General features: G+C 43.1%; 1 long non-coding RNA gene across 1 annotated transcript; it reads right to left on the reverse strand.

Annotated features, from left to right (window-relative positions):
• Positions 1-4,929: 4,929 nt before the first annotated feature.
• Positions 4,930-11,345, reverse strand: LOC144365901 (uncharacterized). Its single transcript, XR_013424629.1, has 4 exons — positions 11,062-11,345; positions 10,392-10,492; positions 10,190-10,312; positions 4,930-5,434 (listed from the first exon to the last, which is right to left on the reverse strand). It is a non-coding gene; the product is annotated as an uncharacterized LOC144365901 (long non-coding RNA).
• Between the last annotated feature and the right edge of the window lie 11,941 nt (positions 11,346-23,286).

Here is a 23,286-nt window from a genome sequence, read left to right on the forward strand (position 1 = left end):
GGTGCAGCAGGGGTGGCCTGTGTTACACAAGGGCATGAAGACTGTGTGGCAGTGGGGTGTCGGTGACCTTCTGGAGAGGCCCTTGCATGTTGTAGCTAGAATACCAGAATGACAATTTTGCTAAAAACAGAATTAATCTGATCACAGCCGAGCTCACCAGCCCATCACTGCCCAGTGTAAACCACACAGAGAGCTCTGGATTGTGCATCTCATGTTGTTTACATGAGATTCAAAAAGAAGAAAAGGTCTTCCTTGGAGGCTGTAGTTGAATTTTTGTGTCTTTGCCATCTTCAAATTCTTGCCATGCAATCTCCGAAAAAAAGGAAGCTGTCTGTTCAGGATGCCCCACAGGACTTCCTCCTGGCTCACCTCATCTCTGCCAGGATACAGAGCAACTGGGCTTAAAGGCCTTGCCTCAGCTGTTATAAAGAACACTGCAAATTCCTCAGAATTTGAAGCCAGTACATTCATTCAACATCATCCACAAAATGCCACAGACTCTGGGTCTCGTCATCACATATGCTAGATGAATATATTAAATTAAATAGTTGTGGGAGACCAACCTTCCACGTGACTGAGTCACACTCCCCAGCTGGGTGCTGAGGTGCTCAGTCACAGAAATGTGGCAGAGCTTTCCCTACCCTTCTTGGGTGCGAGAGTCAGTGTCTCATGCATGGGTGTGTCTTGCTACAGCCCCATGAGTGAAGCTATGCTCACCTGTTCCTTTGTAATATAACCCCTTGCCCTGTTTAGGATAGACTCTTCCATGGAAGTGCCTTGAGTGTGTCCCCTTCTCTTACTGTGCCCTTGGGTGTGGCCTACCCAGGTGTCACTGTCAACCTGCTGACAGTGGACATCATGAAGATAGACTCAGCCCCCTGAAACCTGACCCCTTACCTCATTGAATAGTTTCTCCTCAATAAAAAGGGGTCAGCGTGTGCTCTTGCTCTCTCTCTTCCTGTGGACCCTTAAGGTCAGAGGACCAGTCACAGCGACCCCAAAGAAAAAGGTATTTGCATCTCTTGTGTGCAGCCCAGTCAGCCCCATTTAACTGGAGTGACCCCTGAGGCTTTTAGTTACTAACCGAAACCCGGCAAATAGTGGAACTTTTTGTTTATTGAGGCAAAGCTGGGAATCAAAAAAGGACCTCACATGTGCTAGGAAAGTTCTCTACTACTGAGATTTTGGCATTTTAAATTCAGGTGTTTCAAGGAAATGGAAAGGATCCCAAGAGTTTATGACATCATTATACCAAATACAGAGACATGATGACAAGCTTTGGTAGAAGCACTTAGCACTTAGACAGTGAAATCATTACTGGACTTGAACATATACAGATAAATTCACAGAAATCAGAGGGCTTTTTATTTCTATCATGAGAATGGTGACTTCTTTGCAATATATTGTGGTAAGAATAAATCTATTAAACATTAAAAAAATGACAATCCTTGTTTTCATGCTGGTCACATGGTTACAGTTCATTTGCTCTGCTCCCTGCTCTGTGCTCTCTTTGCCTTGAGCAAACATTTCAGCTGGTCATACTTCTTCACCTGGTGGGTGAAGAACCTTGCCCCAGTCCTGTAACCCAGTACAACCTGGTTGGCACTGAAATGACTTAGTCAAAAGGCCCTTCCACCCTCCTTCCAAGTCAACTGCATCAGGATGGTAGAGAGCATGGTTAAAATGTGTGACTTCAGGAACATTGGACCATCGTCTCAATTTTGGGGCTGTGAATTGAGTTCCTTGATACCTAACAATGGTGTAGAACACCATGGTGGTGGAGAGGGCATTCTGTAAGCCCACAGATGGTCATTTTACCAAACATACTGCATATAGGAAGGGAAAATCCAAATATGAATCAACTGTCTATGTTCTCATAAGAAGAAAATACTGATCCTTCTAACACGGTAGATGTCCAGCATAATCCAATTGCTACCAGAGAACTGGTGATATTTGTGTCATTTTGGGATCTCAGAATTGTCAGTGCTGCTAGCAGATTGGACATTGCCACATGGTCCTTGGTGAGTGGAAGTCCTTGTTACTAAGCTCATGCATAACCTTCACCCATGGCACAATGGCCAGATTTTGCACAAACCCACTGGGCAATGGCAAGAATGACGGGGAAAGAGGCAGGCTGGTATATGCAAAATAATTCACCCTATCCTCTTGATGATTATAATCTTCCATGTGAATTCAGCCATTGCCCCAGATTCCCTTGTCCAGGAGTTACTAGAATATCCCTTCCAAACCTTTACCTATCCAACTAATCTGTTGGCCACATCTCATGGACTGATATGTATTAGATATATGCTCATCACTCCCTCCAAGCAAAGAAAACAATAAGTTTCACTACTTCAAGTTCTCCCCACTGGAGATATTCCTTCAGCACTGTCATTCCAGGATGTCCCAAGAAGGGACTGTATGATGGCAGCTGTCCACTTTTGCATGGTACCTGAATATCATGCAGAAACATCTGTAAACCAGACAGATTTCACTTATGCTTTCAACTGGTCATCAGGATGAGTCTCAAATTAAAGGCTGGGACAGGAGGCAGTATAATAGGAATGAAGACTATTGACCTGGGGCCAATTTTACATGTAACTGACTTTAACCTTGAGGGCCTGCTCGGTCTGAGCAAATGCACACCACTAGCATTTGATGATGGAGTGCTAGTGTGCACGCATAACTTTAAGACTTGATGGTTGAGAGAGCACACAATTCATGCTGGGCAGCTCTGATGGAGAGTACTTATCTGTGGGGGATGGAGGCCTTTGCTCCAAAGTCATCAGGAGCCTATGCTGCAATTCACCTATGGGAGCTTCCAGAGGCTCCAAATAGCAGCTGTACATGCTACTTCCCCAACAGCCTACACTGTCACAGTCTTCTCTTTTTCTGGGCCCCACTCAGAAACAGGAGCTTTTCAGATCACTCCATAAATGGTCCAGAGTAGCACTGCCAAATGAGGAATATGCTGCCTCCAAAATCTAAAGAGGCCCACTGGGCATTGTGCCTACTTATCGGTCATAGGAGGGGCCAGATGCAACATCCTCTCCTTCACTTCAGGAGGCACTCTGGACATGTCTCACAGCATTGGGCTCTCCCAATGTCACTGAGGTAGAAGGCCCCAGGTTTTTATCAGTTGTATTATCACCTTCTAACATGAAAATCTCTGCTGAAACTTTCAATGTAGTTGTTTTTCACATTCACTGGGTCCAATTTGTAGAAGTAACATCATCACTGTAATGGACAAATGTGATGTCTCCAAGGAGAGAAAGGTAATCAAGACCATTAGGATTTATATTTTGAAACTGGCCGAGGCAGGCTGGGGTTGTGGCTCAGTGGTAGCATGCTCACCTAGCACATGCAAGGCCCTGGGTTCTATCCTCAATACCACATAAAAATAAATAGAAAATAAAATAAAAGTATTGTTTAAAAAAAAACTGGCTGAGGATTTGGTATACCCTGGAGCAAGATATGGTGTGTGTCCTTTTCACCAAGGCAGTGCTGAAAAGAAAGAAGGAAACTCCTCTATCATAGCCTAAGCCAAAGCAAGGACCACCAAGAAGGCTGTGTGGAAAGGCGTGCGTGCAGACGATCCAGAAGTTGTGTAATTCCATGTCACCATCACCATGAATGAGGACTCAGGTTCATTCCTCAGTACAAAAAAAAAAAAGTAGAGGAAGAATAAGATTAACCTGTCACACCTACCTTATGGGGGGAACCAAAGAACACTGCCTGACACTCAGGAGGCAGCCCCCAAATCCTGAAAAGATTGCACCAGAGAACTTTGTTGGACCATGATACCATCATCAAACTCCCTCTGACCACTGAGTCTGCCATGAGGAAAACCGAAAAGAACGATAATACACTTGTGCTCATTGTGTATTTCAAGGCCAAAAAACGTCATACATGTGGGCACACACTAGTAATCCCAGCCACTCAGAAGGCTGAGGAAGCAAGATCACAAATTTGAGAGCAGCCAGGGCTACTTAGACCCTAACTCAAAATAAAATAAAAAGGGCTGGGACATAGCTCAGCACTAGAGCACTTCCCAAGCATATAGATGGTCCTTGAGTTCAGTTCCAACTCCTCCAAAAATGTATGTATATTTTTAAGTCTCTCCAGGTGGCATTAATCTCTGCCATCCATCCAAAAACAAGAACCACCAACCAACCAACAGCAACAATAACCAATGGGGTGGGGGGCAGAAGGACCAGATTATACAGCTCTAAAGAAGCTCTATGACATTGACCTAGACAAGGTCAATATCCTGACCAGGCCTGAGGGGGGGGAAAGTCATATGTTCACCCGGTTCATGAATATGATGCTTTAGATACTACGAATAAAATTAGGATCATCTAAACTGTAGAAACCTGACAATTCTAAATATATGCATATTTTCCACTGTAAAGAAAATTAGAACACTGATCACTTATTTCTGGTCTTCAGAGCTGGTGGACCTCTTGAACACTAATGGAGGAAAAGACGTTGCGCAGCACATCAGGTACCAGGGTGTGTGTTACTTTGCTCAAACAATAAAACTTCGTCTAATACAGCAGTTACAATTGGAGTCACCACCTGGATAAGTTTACAGCAATCACCATGGTCCTCCACTTTCTGCACAGGCCAAACAGGTGGGCTGAATGGGGTAATTTTTAAGTCATTAATCTCTGCCATCCATCCAGGAGTGCAGTATTATTTGCCTAGGAGGAGGTAGTTCTAGTGGCTTCTGCTTGGTCTCCCCATCACAAAGCACCCAAAGAAACCACCCTGGAGACCATGCCTGTTGCTGAGGTGGCTTTTTCTAATTGGCAACTGTGGGAGTACCACAGGGTAGGTTTAGGAACTGTGTCAAACATGGAGACAAATATGTCATTTTCACAGACCCTTTCATGCTGTCCCTTCCCAGAAGATAAAGTAAGACACTGACCAGACATATGTCATATTTAATAGCATTTAAAAATGTGTAGTGTAAACCTATCCAGATAGGAGGTAAGACAGAGTGTCAGAGAGAACTTGAAGGGCCCTCAACAGTCAAGGAAAGCCAGTATTTGAGGTTTCTTGGGAGGAGACAGAACAAGGACAACTACAAATAAATATCACTTGTTAAAATATCATGATTTATATAAATGATATGTTAAAACATAATAAAATATTGAGGCTACCTAGTACAGTAGAGCTGTACTGGGCTGTAGTAAGCCCCTCACATATGCTCCCCAGTGCCAACAGTTAGTAAATATGTGTGTCCACATTGCAGCGATGAGGTAACAAAGGCACCAAGAGGGAAAGTGCTGGTCAGTGCAGGGCTGCACCCTCTGTACTTCCTATGAAGCCTCAGGAGCTCTCAGCAGAGGCTGACACCCCAGCTGTGTGGATCCAGTGTGGTCACTTGGTGCCCTCTGCTGCTGATCCAGGACTTTTAAGCTCACGAGTTCTGGGGAAGGAGGGAAACAAGTCAGTGTTCAATTGGTTGTAGAATATTGCTCTATGCCATTGGGATCTCTGTCTCCTCAGTTCAAATCAGATTTGGCCCTTCTCTGAGGGAAGTAAATGCCCTGACTTTTTCTCCCTCCCATCCCATTTTCCTGCCCCCATCAGGCTCCTCTGCGTCTCCATCAGCAGCGTTACCTGTCTCTGTTTTCACCATGGAAGGGAGTGAAAGGGCTGCAGGATTCCAGGACAAGACAAGGAAATGAAGCCCAGTGCCCCCTCCTCCAGAGACAGTAGTGACCTCCCAGAGAGAGCAGCTCCTGCTCCCACCACACTGGGCACCAGGCTCACACACAACCTTTCTCCCCCTTAGTTCCCAGGCCTCCTCCCCTGCAGAGGCAGGTGCTGACCCAGCAGGGCCTGCCCCACCTGCAGCTCAGCATCCCTCTCTCCCTGAGCCAGCAGCTCCTAACTGGAAAGTCCACCAGGAAGCCCAGGGGCACCAGCACACAGACCCAGCCTGGACAAACACATGTGCCCCATGATCTGCTGCTCCCCTGCCTACAACAGCCATGCAGAGGACACTCAGGATCACTGACCCTCTGCACCTGCCCAGGTGCTCAATCTGCACTTTTGCTTCCTCCTACTGGTGTGATCTTCCTTTTTCCTGAGGCTTCCCTGGACTCAATACCTCCACTCCATCAAGGACTCACATAGGCCACAACCCTAACAGGTCACATGGGTCTTCTTCCCAAAGCAGATTAGCAGGTTTCCTGAGATCCAGCAGTGTGGATTGTTGGCCTGCCTTCTGCACCCTGGGATTGCCATGGCCATTCTCTAGGTCTCCCACCCGGGGCTCTCCTATAGAGTGATCTCAAGTGTCACTTTACTGCATATTACCGCGTGGGCACTGGAGAACTGCTATTCACATCATAGAGCTGAAACTGGGAACATCCTGAGAGTCAACATTTAAAGTAGAAATTTGATCAAAGAAAGAAAACTACAGACCAATATCTCTAATGAACCTAGATGCAAAAATCCTCAATAAAATTCTGGCGAATCGGATACAAAGACACATCAAAAAAATTGTGCACCATGATCAAGTAGGATTCATCCCTGGGATGCAGGGATGGTTCAATATACGGAAATCAATAAATGTTATTCACCATATCAATAGACTTAAAGATAAGAACCATATGATCATCTCGATAGACGCAGAAAAAGCATTCGACAAAGTACAGCATCCCTTTATGTTCAAAACATTAGAAAAACTAGGGATAACAGGAACTTACCTTGATATTGTAAAAGCTATTTACGCTAAGCCCCAGGCTAGCATCATTCTGAACGGAGAAAAATTGAAGGCATTCCCCTTAAAATCAGGAACAAGACAGGGATGCCCTCTATCACCACTTCTATTCAATATAGTTCTCGAAACACTGGCCAGAGCAATTAGACAAATGAAAGAAATTAAGGCATAAAAATTGGAAAGGAAGAACTTAAATTATCACTATTTGCAGATGACATGATTCTATACCTAGAAGACCCGAAAGGGTCTACAAAAAAACTACTAGAACTAATAAATGAATTCAGCAAAGTGGCAGGATATAAAATCAACACGCACAAATCAAAGGCATTTCTGTATATCAGCAACAAAACCTCTGAAATGGAAATAAGGAAAACCACTCCATTTACAATATCCTCAAAAAAAATAAAATACTTGGGAATCAACCTAACAAAAGAGGTGAAAGATTTATACAATGAAAACTACAGATCCCTAAAAAGAGAAGTAGAAGAAGATCTTAGAAGATGGAAAGATATACCCTGTTCATGGATAGGCAGAACTAACATCATCAAAATGGCGATATTACCAAAAGTCCTCTATAGGTTTAATGCAATGCCAATCAAAATTCCAATGGCATTGCTTGTAGAAATAGATAAACAATCATGAAATTCATATGGAAAAATAAAAGACCCAGAATAGCAAAAGCAATTCTAAGCAGGAAGTGTGAATCAGGTGGTATAGCAATACCAGATTTCAAACTATACTACAGAGCAATAGTAACAAAAACATAATGGTACTGGTACCAAAACAGGCGGGTGGACCAATGGTACAGAATAGAGGATACAGAGACTAATCCACAAAGTTACAACTATCTTATATTCAATAAAGGGGCTAAAAGCATGCAATGGAGGAAGGATAGCATTTTCAACAAATGGTGTTGGGAAAACTGGAAATCCATATGCAACAAAATGAAACTGAATCCCCTCCTCTCACCATGCACAAAAATTAGCTCAAAATGGATCAAGGACCTTGATATCAAATCAGAGACTCTGCGTATGATAGAAGAAAAAGTTGGCTACGATCTACATATTGTGGGATCAGGCTCCAAATTCCTTAACAGGACACCCATAGCACAAGAGTTAATAGCAAGAATCAACAAATGGGACTTACTTAAACTAAAAAGTTTTTTCACAGCAAGAGAAACAATAAGAGAAGTAAATCGGGAGCCTACATCATGGGAACAAATTTTTACCCCTCACACTTCAGATAGAGCCTTAATGTGCAGAGTTTACAAAGAACTCAAAAAATTAGACAATAAGACAACAAATAACCCAATCAACAAATGGGCCAAGGACCTGTACAGACACTTCTCAGAGGAGGATATACAATCAATCAACAAATACATGAAAAAATGCTCACCATCTCTAGCAGTCAGAGAAATGCAAATCAAAACTACCCTAAGATACCATCTCACTCCAGTAAGATTGGCAGCCATTATGAAGTCAAACAATAACAAGTGCTGGAGAGGATGTGGGGAAAAGGGTACTCTTATACATTGCTGGTGGGACTGCAAATTGGTTCGGCCAATTTGGAAAGCAGTATGGAGATTCCTGGGAAAGCTAGGAATGGAACCACCATTTGACCCAGTTATTGCCCTTCTTGGTCTATTCCCTGAAGACCTTAAAAGAGCGTACTACAGGGATACTGCCACATCGATGTTCACAGCAGCACAATTCACAATAGCTAGACTGTGGAACCAACCCAGATGCCCTTCAATGGATGAATGGATTAAAAAAATGTGGCATTTATACACTATGGAGTATTATGCAGCACTAAAAAATGACAAAATCATGGAATTTGCAGGGAAATGGATGGCATTAAAGCAGATTATGCTTAGTGAAGCTAGCCAATCCCTAAAAAACAAATACCAAATGTCTTCTTTGATATAATGAGAGCAACTAAGAATAGAGTAGGGAGGAAGAGCAGGAAGAAAAGATTGACATTAAACAGAGGCACGAGATGGGAGGGAAAGAGAGAGAAAAGGGGAATTGCATGGAAATGGAAAGAGACCCTCATTGTTATAAAAAACTACATAAAAGAGGTTGTGAGGGGAATTGGAAGAAAAAATAAGGAGAGAAATGAATTACAGTAGATGGGATAGAAAGAGAAGATGGGGGGAGGGGGATAGTAGAGGATGGGAAAGGTAGCACAATACATCAGTCACTAGTATGGCATTATGTAAAAATGTGAATGTGTAACCTATGTGATTCTGCAATCTGTATTTGGGGTAAAAATGGGAGTTCATAACTCACTTGAAACTATTGTTCGAAGTATGATATGTCAAGAGCTTTGTAAAGTTTTGAACAACCAATTAAAAAATAAATAAATAAATAAATAAGGTAGAAATTTGCACAAATAAACAACAGGCCTTTCCCACTCTTTTCTTGGGCACAGCCCTAGTGATATTCCAAGCTCACATTTCTGACCAGAGGAAAGTAGAACTAACATTCCCCTTGCTCCCCCTGCTGGAGAGGCCACAGGTGAGAGCAGCAGAGAGTGCACAGTTGCCTGGCCTACTAGTGGAGTCACCTGGAGGGACCCTGCTGTGGGGCAGTCTGCCCTAGCCTGTGGGGACCAACACCCCTAGGGTCTACCTGGGAAAATTCCTGACATCAGAGAAAATGAATAACCACAGCTGCCCCCAAATGGACTGCTCTCTTTCTCCAGATGGTCAGGGTCATCAGCTATTCTCCTGTCCATGTCATCTGTAAGGCCACTAGGAGGAAGAGCTGTGTGGTGGGGACTGGGAGGCCTGAGTGACCCAGAGGACATATTGAGGAGGCAGCTCCTGAGGGGGGGCGGAGGTGCTGTCCACAGAACAAAGGAGGCGCCTGTGCTGCAGAGCCATGGGCTTGCTGTATATGGGCCTCCCAGGGCCTGCACTGGTGGGACTCTGGCAATGTCAGTCTTTTTTTTTGTTTGCTCGTGACACCTGGAGAGGCTGGCAGAGAGCAAGGCAGACAGGAAGGGACCACAGGCATAATGTTCATGGGATTCTTCTTCTATTTCTAAGCACCCAAAAATAATGACTCTTTTATTCTGTGTCCCCTGGAGGCCATGATAATCTAGCCCACACCAATCAGCCCACCATTCCCAACACAGCCCCATGGACAAGGCAGCAGGGCCTGAGAGAGAGACAAGGACAGAGCAGGAGCCATGGCACCAATGCTGCGCACTCCTCACCCTGCAGCCAGAAGAGGCTACCGCTGGACAGTGAAGGAGTTGACAGCCCTGGCTTTGGGCAGCACTAAGGGGTGTAGCTGGAGGCTTGGCTTCCATCCCCTCACAGATACCCAGACCTCCACCCTCTCTTCCAAAGGCTGCTCAACTCCATTGCTCTCTGAACAGCAGGAGGCATGAGGGGCTCTACATCCCACACAGGCCCTGCCATCTTCAGCCACTGAATGATTTTCTCACCTGAACCCTCTTCAGCTGATGTCCTCCTCTTCTTGCAGGAAGGAATTCAAGAAAACAATCCCAGCAGTAACAGTGCATACCACCACAAAGGTGGCCATTGGCTCTCCAGCAGCAGTGCAGTCCCTGAAAGCAGGCTTGTTACACTCTGGGTACCACAGTCTCAAGGCTTCTCCCCTCTCACCACCCAGGGTCACTGACTCACCTGGTTGGAAACTCTGGCAGGAATGCCCAAGCTCACCACAGGACACAAGGCCAGTGCTGTTGTTCCCTCTTGAAAAACCAGCCTCTATCTCAGAACAAAGCCTGTCCAAGGAAGGGACATCACCTTTGTCCTTAGAAAAACCCACAGAGCACTCCTAGGCACATTCCCACCCTGCTAAGTTGTTTATCTACAAATAACAGGAGAGATCTGCTGCACCAGGTGTCCCTGACTCAGTCAGGCTAGGTGGGGATCCACAGCAGCCCCCTAGCAGCCACCAATCAGCATGAGACAGGGAACTACCTGGGATGCCAGATAACCCTCCCAGTAGTTTATGGTGATTGGTAACAAGTTGGGAAACCATGTAGATCAGCACGAACACCCCTCTTGGCTCAAACCAATCAGTTCAAATGAATACCCCTTTTGTACTGACCAATCACCCCTACTCAACTTGTTCCCGCCAGTGAATGTGCTAATCATGGTTTAGGGTTGTTATTTGATTTTCCCGTGGTGTGTGATGATTTGCTATGATGTATATGAAGTCCCTGCCCTCTCCAAAGAATGTACAAAACTGCTGAAAACCCTGGGCTCGGGACCTCTCAGCGGCACCAGTTGCTGTGTGTGTACGCGGAGGACTGAGCAAGCTCGCAATAAACACCTCTTTGCTGCTTACATAGATCTTGGGTCTCTGGTGGTCTTTGGGGGTCCCGAATTCGAGCATAACACTCTGTATCCCACATAGCAGCAGAACCTCTGCTCTTGTCCTTGGGGAATCCTAATGGACACCCAGGTCTGGCAGGTCCCATTCACATAGGGAAAAACACCCCAAGACTGCTGGGTGCCCTGGCTCCGTGGTTCCCCATCCTGAAGCCAGGTCACAGAGATATTCTGGGGATAGAAGCCAAAAGCCCAATATGTCATGTTGATGGTGTCCTCCAGGGCCTCACTACAGGTCACATTTACTGCTGGGGACACTAGAGAAGAAAGGGCAAAGTTAGGCATGTAACCAAAGTCGCTCCCCTCTAAGGGATGGAACAGGGCTGGTCTTCTCCACTCTTCTGACTATTGTCAAAGTCCTCATTGAGCCCAGACCCTGGAAAGTCTGTTCTCAGCCTGGGGCCTGAGTCCTCTAACTAGCAGGAGCATGGGCCTCGGGCTTGTGGCCTCGCATTCTCAATTCCACATATTGAAGTTGAGGAGAGGCTGTTTCAGGGACTCCTGGTTTTTGAGGTCCAGAAGGGCATTTTGGGGAGGTCCAGGGTGTGGAGCCAGGTTGGAGCTCTCTATATTAGCAAGCTGGCAGGCACTTAGGCAGGGGGGGCTCACTAGTGTCTGGGCACATACAACCTCTTGTCTCTGTCTAGTGGTGTAACAGGAAAATCACAACAGACACACACAAAAGCTCACACAAGTTCCCCTGGGCAGAGGCTCCAGAGGAGAGAGAGGAGCCCTTCCAGGAGACTTGATATCTCCTGAGTCTTCCACAAAGCTCTCCCTGCACATGGGCCTGGTAAACCTTGCTTTGAATGCCATCTGCATCCCAGGAATTCTTGACTTCCATTGCCAAGGTCTGAGCTGATGATGGTTCTGCTTTCCAGCTGTGTGTCTCTGGGTGATAGGAGAGGAAGGGCTCCCCATCATAGTGGAAATTCCAGAAGCCCCTGGTGTGGTTGTCGTCTTCAATCTTGCAACCTCAAGTCTCCTGGAGGGAATGAGACCCTGCCCCCACCCACCAGTCACTTCTCCATCCCCTGGCTCTTATGCCTCCCTGCCCACCAAGTAGAAACTCCAGCCCACAGAAGACCCCCAAAGTAATTCTCCTCAATATCCCATGTGCTGAGCTGCATGGAGCCCATTTCTTGCCCTCCCTAGTCAACTGCAGTGAAAAGAGACAGGACCCTGCTCTTTGTCACCAGTCTCCCAGGAGAAAGCTCATGTCACTCTTGCTCCCACCCACACTCACCTCCTTTCTTCTCCTGCTGGGCATTGATTTCTGCCAGTGTTGCTTTTAGATTATTGCTGTGCTCTATCAACTCCCAGATCTCTGTGTCCCAGCTCTCAGTTCCCAAAGGTTTTTCTGCCCATAGCTCCTGGGGCTTTGCACTTTCTTTTTCGTGACTATCATACTGAAGGAAGAGCTGACGGTCCCAATAACAATCAGCAAAAAACCTTGATTGCACTGATCCACCTCGGGACCTCACTGTGAGCTTATAGTGAAGACTGGGTCCCTGTGGAAGAGGAAACAGCTGATGACCCTTCTACCTGTGGACAAGTGCTCACCAATGCTCACCACAAAGGCTCTGCTGTCCTGAGCACCTGAGGAGGCAGCAAACACACAGACAAAGGGACAGAAGAAAGATTTCCAATGCAATGAAGACAGGAAAGTAGAGAGGAAGGAGAGGGGAAGTGAGGAACAGAGAAAAGGAAAATGGAGAGGGGCAGCATGTAGGCCAGGGCCCAAGACAAGGCCACAGACTTGTTTAGGGTATAGGGAGTGTTTGAAATGAGAGGCTGGAGCCGGGTGCTGTGGCACACAACTGTAACTCCAGGGCTTAGGAGGCTGAGGCAGGAGGATCGAAAGTTAAAAACCAGCCTCAGCAAAAGTGAGGCACTAAGCAACACAGTGAAATCCTGTCTCTAATTAAAACACACAAAAAAGTCTGAGGACATGGCTCAGTGGTGGAATGCCCCTGAGTTCAATCCAGAGAGAGAGAGAGAGAGAGAGAGAGAGAGAGAGAGAGAGAAGAAAAGAGAAGAGAAGAAAAGAAAAGAAAAGAAAAGAAAAGAAAAGAAAAGAAAAGAAAAGAAAAGAAAAGAAAAGAAAAGAAAAAATAATGGAGAGGGTGGCAGGGATGGCCCAGGAGGGAAGGAGGACCCATGACCACTGGTATTCAGCCCAGGCAGGGCAGGGGTCCAGAGGGGTGTGCTGCCTCTGCACAGACTTCTCACAGATAAGGTGGGACAGGCAGGAATGGCAGTGGGAGGGAGGGTTGTAGCCCCAAAAGTGTTGAGTGCTGTTGTACCCTAAAGGAATGTAAAGCTGTGGGCTGAGTCCTAATCAGCATCTTGAAGCTCCAGATTGAGAGATCCTGCTAGCATCTCCTGGGACTCCACAGGTCGCAGTTTCCAAAGACTTGATACATCTTTTCAATAGATGGCACTAGAATAAATGGATTTCCAAATGCAAACAACAAAGTTGGACAATTTACTTACTCACATACAGATATTTACTCAGATCTGGGGATGTAGCTCAATGATAGAGTGCTTGCCTACAATGTGCAAGTGCCTAGGTTCAATACTTAAGATATTGAACTTAACACACACACATATATATATATACACATATATATATACACACACACACATACATTTCATATAAATATAGATAGATAGATACACATACATATACACATACACAAACACACACATAATGGAAAATGTGTTTGCAATAATCTTCACAACAAAGGATTTGACCACATTTTCAATGATGTGACACAAAAATCATAGACACTATAGAAAAATAATTAATAAATTGGACTCATCCAAATTAAAAACATACAAACTTCAATATATCAAAGGATATGCCCAGAAATGATGACCTGCAGGATGGGAAAAGATGTTTGCAAGTCACATATCTAATAAGAGATGAACATTCAGAACATATGAAGAACTCCTGAGCTTTAGATTAGCTCAGTTGTGGGGCACTTGACTAGCCATGTGCAATGTCTGAGATTGATCCCAGCTCCACATACAAGCAAACAAAAAAGAATCTCAACAACTCAACCATATAAAATATTTCAACCTATTTAGAACTGGCAAAGGCCAGTTACCTAAGGAGTTATACAAATAGCCAATGAGCACTTGAAGAGATGCTCAACATTAGCAGTGATTAGGGAAATAAAAATAAAAGCACAATAAGATTCCACTTTGGACCCATGAGGATGGCTACTGCTTAGAAAAAAAGAATGCAGAAAAACAAGTTCCTAAGTACATAGAAAACTGCAGCATGGGGGTGCACTGCTTCCTATATATACAATGGAGCAGCTGTTATGAAAATTGGATGGTGGTTCCTCCAAATGCTCAAAGGATACTTTCTAAATGATCCAGTAATTCTATTTCTGGATATAAACACAAAAGTAGTGAAGGCAGGTAAGTGCAGAGATATTTGTAGGTGCAAATTTATAGCATCATTGTTTCCAAAAGCCAAAAGATAGAAGTATCCCCAGTATCTATCAACTGAGGAGCATCTAATCAAAATATGGCTTTTATGCAGAATCGAAATTATTCAGCATTAAAAACAAAGGACATTCTGACAATTGCTACACCATGGATGATCATGAGGACATTATGCTAAGTGAAGAAGAGAGTCATGAAAGGACAAATTCTGAATGACTTCACTTGTATGAGGCACTTAGGGAGCCAATTCGTAGAGACAGAATGTAGAATGCTGCAGAAAGAAAACAGGGACTGGGGTGGGGAGAATGGATGCTTACTGTTTAATGGGTACAGAGTTTCAGTCTCCACAAAAATGTGAACACACTAAATGCCACTGAATTGTACACTTAAAATGGTTCAAATTTTAAACTGTACATTATGTCTATTTTACCACAGTTAAACACCAAACAGAAATCAGGGCAGTGTACTACAGATTGTAGAATCAGAAAGAAGAAGGAGGTGTAGGCCTGAAAAGAGAGAATCAAGGCAGGTGGACAAGTTGCACAACCTGGGGGGAGCCTTCAGAATTGGAAGGGGTGGTGGGAGCTGGTCACACCCCAAAAAAGCACCAGGTTAGAAAACCATTGTGGGTGGTTGAGGGGTTGCTCAGTGGGTGGGGGGGGCATGGTTGGGGTCTTGGGTCCAATGATCAGATCAAAGAAATGAATAACCAAACAAAAACACTCCAGGAGGAAGCTGGTACTGGGAGAGGACAGAGTAAGGGAACAGCAGGAGCAACTGAGTAGCAAAACACAGATTTTGGATACATAGTGAAGGGAGCCAAAGTCCTCTGAGGTAAAGAAACCAGAAGAAGTGGGAAGGTCAAGAGGTAGGTGGACCAAGAGCCTTCTTCTGGTATGATGGGGAGGGGAGATAAGAAGGGCAAAGAGATTAGTGATCTGGGCAAGGAATGACCTGGAGTATGCAGGATGAACATGGCATACAGGTGACCCTAGGAGAACTTGGGTTAGGGTGAGAACAGGGGTGTTGTTTTGGAGGAAGGCAGATGAGAGTGGCTGTAGTGACTGCAAAGTTCCCACCAGAGGGGGCTTGTGACAGATGGAAGTTGGTGAGGGCTCAGGGTAGCTAGGCAGGCAGTGTGTGCAGGAAAAGGTCCCACAGTGGAGAGATGCAGAGGGACCAGGGAAAGAGAGTAGGGTGGAGTATGGAGGCCTTGAAAGGGTGAGGGTTTAGATGAAAGCAGTCTAAGGTCCATCAAGAAGGAGATGCCTACACTATAGGGAGAAAGAGGATGCAGGGCTGAGAAGAGCAGGGAGGTCAAGGTGCTTAAGGCCAATGTCAGCACCAAGATTCCTCCGGGGGATGACTCAGAGCAGTGGGGATGAAGAGAAGACCCAAGGACAGAAGGCTCCACCAGAAACTTAGGGTCATCAGGCTGGGAGTGTAACTCAGTGGCAGAGCACTTCCCTGGCATGCTTGAGGTCATGGGTTTAATCTCAGCACCACAAAAAAGAAAAAGGAAAAGGAAAGAGCAAAAACAGTTAGGTTTCTCAAAATTCTAATTTCATTCTACATAGAAATGGGAAAATTTTTTCTAAAATTCACAAGGAACCATAAAAGACCCAGCTATGGTTTAGATAGGAGGTGTCTCTCAAAAGCTCATGTGGAAGATAATGCAAGAAAGTTTAGAGGTGAGATGATTGGGTTATGAGAGTCTTAACATAATCAGTGCATTAATTCCCAGAAGGTGTTAACAGGGTGGTAACTGAGGCAGGTAGAGTGCCACTGGTGGAGGTGGGTCATTGGGAACATTTGTCCTTGTTGGGAGGAACTTACACTCTCTGCTCCCTGGTACCATGTCCTGAGCTGCTTTCCTTTACCTCAGTCAGCTGCATGATATTCTGCCTTTCCTTGGGCCCTGTGGAATGGAGCCAGTGATCTATGGAGGAGACCTCTAAAACCATGAGCTCAAAATAAACATTTCCTCTTATAAAATTGTTCTGGTCTGGTCTTTTGTTCACAGCAGCAAAAAAAAATTGCTGACTAAAAGAGACCCCCCCCAGAAAAACAAAGCAATATTGACCAAAAAGGACAATGCCAGATTTCAGCATAGATTACAAAACTACAGTAAATAAAACAGCATGGTATCAGCAACAAAACAAATGCTATGACCAATAGAAAAGAACTTAGAAATAAACTCACACATGTATAGTGCATGGATTTTTGACAAAGGTGCCGAGTATACAATATGGGAGATGGGTATCTCAAGAAAAAACTGTTGAGAAACTAAGATATTCACAAACATAAGAATGAAAATAGACTCTTATGTCAGCGCTTATATAAGAATAAAACTCAAAATGCATTGAAGATTTAAATGTAAGACTTGAAGCAGGGGGTGACAGAGCTGGCCCATAGTTCCAGTTACCCAAGAGGTTGATGCAAGAAGATCACATGAGTTCAAGACCAGCCTGCGCAGAAGAGCAACAAATCTTCCCAAAAAAATCCTACTTGAAACTATGAAATTTACAGAAGAAAACACAGAAGCAAAGTCCCTGACATGGGTCAGGACAGAACTTTCTCAGCTATAATCCTCAAAGCACAGGCCACCAGAGCAAAAATAGAACAATTGGATAGCTTTCAACTAAAATTCTTTTTCAGAGCTCAGAAAACAAGGGTGAAGAGACAACTCACACATTGGGAGAGTATTTACAAATCATACTTCAGACAAGGGGTGACTATCCAAAATATACAAGGAATTCAAACTTCCCAAATAACAAGCTAAATAACCCAACATAAAAATGGCCAAAGAGGAGACATTCAACATGGTGTATTAGAGGATGTCTGCATTTCCAGTTGCTCTGTGGTTTGGGATTCAAGCAGTAGGAGTACTACTTCTCAGGTGAGGTGGGTGAAAGAGGAAATTCACTGAAATTCAATGGACAGTCGGAGGCTCTTAGAGGCTCAGAAATTCAGGTGCATTAAACATAGAAGGGGACATACATTGAAACTAATCTGGTTGTGTCAGTGGCACTAGTTTACCACAGAGGAGAGGGATGACAAAAAAAAACAGAGAAAATCACATTTGGCACAGAACAATATGGAGATCAGAAAAACTTATGTATTCAGCTTATCCAGAGGTTTGCAAGGTGGATGGGTATTTGAAAAGAGCTCTGTGCTTCTCAACTGGCAAGCTGACAGCTGAGGTGGGAACCATTTTGAGGAGGTCAAGCTTCATCTTGCTGCTGTCTGAGCCCAGGAGATCCTAACAACTATCACCGTAAGGTCCCAACAAGCACCTATGGCGTGGACTAGATTGCACCTAGAACAATTAGTGAAACAGGCATAGAGAGTACTTTGCTCAGGGGGACTAAAGTCAGAGAAAGGGCAACTCACTGCCCCATTGAGTCTGATGGCTCACATGACCTCCCTGAAAAGGGTTGGGAATCTGAACAGGAGGGCATGAGCACACTCAGGGACTAACCCTGGGAAGGCCATATTTGTGGGCAGCTGAGTGTGTGACACCTGTGCAGGGTTGGCTCTCCTGCCCCACAAGTAGAGGCCTTGGGAGGCTCCAGAGATCCAGACTCCCAGCAGAGATCTGCATCTGCCTGGCCATAGAAGTGTGTTGTTCTAATCTCTCCAGAGCAGATACCACCCAACCAAGTTCCCAAGGCCTGAACAGACACAAGCCAGAACCACCAGTTGGAACTTTGTAGCAGCCTCACCCTGGGAGTGCATCAGTCTGGTCTGTTGGAGAAAACTCCAGTCAACAGTCCTTCCCATTCCACCATCCCTTACACTGGGAAGAATCTGAGAGCTATTTCAACCAGCTTCAATTTTAGACCACTCCTGCTGGCAATTTTGTGAGCAATATAAAAAGAGGAGGGGTTAACAACTCCCAGAGCTTGGTCTCTCTCTTCATAGAGCTGAAGAAGAAATGGAAATTGGGACAGTTGGACAAAGGCAGTGACCATCATACTCATCAGCAGTTTTGACTACCTCAGTAGAGAAATTCTTTTTTCTTTCTTTCTTTCTTTCTTTCTTTCTTTCTTTCTGATTGGCAGAGGTGGGGGGTACTGGGGATTGAACACAGGGGCAGTCAACCACTGAGCCACATCCCCAGCCCTATTTTGTATTTTATGTAGAGACAAGGTCTCCCTTACTTGCTTAGGGCCCCACTTGCTGAGGTTGGCTTTGAACTCAGGAACTTAATGCCCCAGCCTCCCAAGCCAATGGAGTTACAGTTGTGCACCACACTGCCTGTCTAATTTTTCATTAAGAACGATTTTATTTTGGTGGTCTTGCTGTGCTGATTATTTCAGGTATGCATATACCCATTCATATTTGTTTCCTTTTTGTCTCATTTTAGAATTTTTTAAACAATAGTTATTTTCTCTCGTCTTTTGGGTGTTAGGGTTGCTTTTTATTTAGATATTGTTTTGTTTTTGTTTGTTTATGCCTCTTGTTTCTCTTTTTCTCCTCTCTTCTCTCACCAACAGCAAAATTTTCCTGTTCTCTCTCTCTCCCTTTACTTTTTTCCCATTTATTTTACTCTTCCTTCTTTACAGCCATCACTTGCTACATCTCTTCTGTATTCCCTCTTTCACATTTTGAACTTTCCATTACTATCCTATTAGATTTTCTTCTCTCTTATTGAACAACATTTTCACTATTTTGTAGAATATCTAATTTATACAACTCCTGCTCACAACATTCATGCTTTTGCAATGATTAGTGCTGTGGCTGGCATAGTTGATACTTGTTGTTCATTTTAATGTCAGAACTAGTACATGGATATGTGTGTTATTGTTGTTGGAAATTGCTGACCCAACTATTCCTGTTTTGTGGTAATTAGTGTTGTACATGTGCACCATGTATTGACTTTAATGCTGTCTATTGTTTGTTTCAGTTGTTGAGAATTTTGCTTTCTTTTTTCTGTGAAGTTCTGGGAATCTACAGAGATATTACCATTCACAGGATAGACACTCTACTACTGAAATAAACCCATCCAAGAGACAGCATATCTTAGTGCTGGGCACACCTCTAATCCCAGCTTGGGAGACTGAGGAAGGAGGATGGTAAGTTCAAAGACAGCCTCAGCAAAAGTGAGGCACAAAGCAACTCAGTGAGACCCTGTCTCTCAATAAAATACAAAAAAGGGCTGGGGATGTGTCTCAGTGGCTGAGAGCCCCTGGGTTCAATCCCCTTGTACAAAAAAAAAACCCAAACCAAAAGATAGTGTATCTTGCTACACATACAAATTAATCACACTAACTTCAGCAATATTTAGCACAAAGAAGAGAAGAGAAGAGAATCCAACTAAACATCAGATACTATGTGGGAATGATTCAGGGGGCCCTTGGGTCCCATTCCTGTGCATCCATTCCTACAGCAAAAAAAGAGAGAATGAACACAAAAGCTGTGGGTACCATCCTGCTGAGGGTTCTCAAATTAGAGTGCTCTGTGGCAAGAGAAGGCTGTGCCCTAAAAAAAAGAAATCCATCCCAAAAGATGCATAAAACCAAACACAGGACAAGAACTATAAAAAAACAGAAGCTAACACAACACCTAAGTTCATAATTCTCCAGAAAATGACTCTAAAGATATTTGAGTGGATGAGATATCAGAATAACAATTAAGAAGAATGATTATTAAAATAGTCATAGAATTTCCAGAAAACACACACTCACACACACAAAAAAAAAAGGAATTAAGGAAGTCAGTGAAGGGTAGAAGGAGAAGTTCAATAAGGACTTAGAGATATTGAAAAAGAACCAAACAGAAATCTTAGAAATGAAAAAAAAATAAGCCAAATACAATCTTCAGTTGAAAGTCTTTCTAGTAGAGTAGACCATGCTGAAGACAGAATCTCAGAGCTTAAGGGAAAAGGGGCAAGCCTTGTACTTTCAGACAGTATTACAGAGAATAAGTAATGTGACCAGAATATATAAACTCTGGGACAACATCAAATTTAAGAATCCTTGGAATTGAAGAGGCTTATGAGAGGCAGGCTAATGGTGTGGATAATCTCCTCAGGGAAATAACAGAAAAATTTCCAAACCTTGAGAATGAGAAAGACATCCAATACAGGAGGCATGGAGAACCCCAAACAAACAACACCAAGAAGGAACCTCTACAGAACACATTACAATTAAAATGCTTAACATACAGAGCAAGGATAAAATGGTAAAAACCTCTGGGAAAAATCACATTTAAAGTCAAGTCAATCAGAATTACTCCAATTTCTTAGCTCAAACACTAAAATCCAGGAAGACTTTGAATAATGTGCTCCAAGCTCAGAAAGAAAATAACTGTCAGCCAAGATGGCTATATACAGCAAAGCTCTCCTTCTGAATCTAAGTGGGAATAAAAATGTTCCAAGGTAAGAAGAAACAAAAAGAATTCATGGTTACTCAAATGGTACTATAGAAGATGCTTAAACCAATAATTCATGCGGAAGAAATAAAAACCAACTCCAGAGTTCACAAATGGATAAGTCTCATTTGAAGAGTTGCCAAGCAAATGAGAAACAGGAAAAAGTAAACAATATAAATAAATCAAAATGGCAGGAGTTAACAGATATCTCTCTGTATAACATCAAATGTAAATGGTCTCACCTCACCAATTAAAAAACATAGGCTCGCAGAATGGATTAAAACACAAGACTCAACTATATGTTGTTGTAAGAAAATTACCATACAGACAAAGACAGCCACGGGCTGAAAGTGAAAGGATGGAAAAGGATATACCATGTCAATGGAGCCCCCACAAAAAAAGCATAAGTTTATATTCTCACAATCAAAACCCAGACCTCAAGCCAAAATTAATCAGAAGAGATAAAGGTCACTTTATACTGGTAAAGAGATCAATTCAAAAAGAAAAAATAACTATAATAAATATTTAGAACCCATAAGATGGTGCCCCTAATTATACAAAATAGTCACTACACACATGACTCAAGCCCCAGTACAGTAACTGGTTGATTTCAACACACCTCTGTCACCAGTAGATATGTCATCTAAACCTAACTTTGTAAAGACTCATTGAACCATATATATATATATATATATATATATATATATATATATATATATATATATATGAAATCAAATGGACTTAATAGACTTCTAGAGAATATTCCACCCAACAATAGTAGAATACACTTTCTTCTCAGCTGCTTATGCATCTTTCCCACAAACAGACCATATATTAGGCCACAAAACAATCCACACCAAATAAAAAAATTAATATAATTCCTTTTATCTATTTGATTATATTGGAATAAAATTAGGAATAAACACCAAAAAAAACATCTTTGGAATCTATAAAAACATGTGGAGATTAACTGATATACTTTTGAATGATTCATGAGTACTAGGAAAAAGTTAAAAATTCTTAGAGATAAAGAACAATAGTAATACAACATACCAGAACCTCAGCAACACTATAAGCTCAGTTCTAAGAGACAAATTTATAACGATAGTGCCTATATTAGAAAATCAGAAAGATCCCACATAAACAATTAAAGGATGCATCTTAAGACCCTTGAAAAACAAGAACAAGCCAATTTCAAAACCAGTAGAAGGGAACAAATAATTAAGATCAGAGGTGAAATTGTTGAAATAGAGAATACAACAACAATAAAAAGGATCAATAACAAGAAGAGTTGGCTCTTTGAAAAGATATACAAAATTGATAATACCCTAGCCAAACAATCAAAACAAAAAAAGAAAAGATTCAAATTAGTCAAACTATAAATGAAAAAGGAGAAATCATTACACATAACACAGAAATCCAGAGGCTTATTAGGAACAGTTTTGAAAACTTACACTTCAATACACTGAAAAGCCTAGGAAAAAATTGATAGGTTTTGACTGGGGGGGGGGGCGGGCAGCGGCAGGGAGAGGGGTGGACAGTGCTGGAGATTGAATCCAGGGCCTTGTGCATAGGAAACAGGCACTCTACAGCTGAACTATGTCCCCAGCCCAAATCGGGTACATTTCTAGACACATATGACTTGCCAAAATAACATCAAGAAGACATAGAATATGTACATAGACCAATAACTAGCAATGACATAGAAGCATTAGTAAAAAGTCATCCCTTTAAGGTTTAGATAAGAAAGTGTTCCCAAAATCTTATGTGTAAGAAAATTCAAGGATTTTCAGAGGTGAAGTGATTATATAAGAGAAGCATGACTAAGAAGTGGATTAATTCAGAAGAAACTGCAGCCAGACAGGGTGTGGATGGAAGGTATAGGTTACTGGAGATGTATCCTTTGGTCTTATATTTTATCCCTGGTTCATGAAAAAATCTCTGTCTCTCTCCCCTGCCCCTTGATGATTGCTTTGTGCTGAGCTATTTTTCTCCTCCATTTCACCATGATGTTCTGCCTGACCTAGGGCCCAGAACAATGGAGTGGACCATTGATGGACTGAGATCTGTAAAATCATGAGTAACAAATAAACATTTCATCTTCTAAAATTGTTCTTGTCACAACTTTTGGTCACACTAACAAAAATGCTAACTAAAACTCCACCCAACAGAGAAAACCCCAGGAACACAATGCTTCTCAGCTGAATTCTACCAGAATGTTAAAGGAGAATGCATGCCAAGATCCTCAAATTATTCCAAAAATAGAGTGGGAATGAACACTTCAAATTCATTCTATGAGCTAGTATCACCATCAGACCAAAATCAGTCTCACTATAGATCAATATCT

The sequence above is a fragment of the Ictidomys tridecemlineatus genome, chromosome 8 (genome assembly GCF_052094955.1).
Source record: "Ictidomys tridecemlineatus isolate mIctTri1 chromosome 8, mIctTri1.hap1, whole genome shotgun sequence".
In the NCBI taxonomy this organism is placed as follows: Eukaryota; Metazoa; Chordata; class Mammalia; order Rodentia; family Sciuridae; genus Ictidomys; species Ictidomys tridecemlineatus.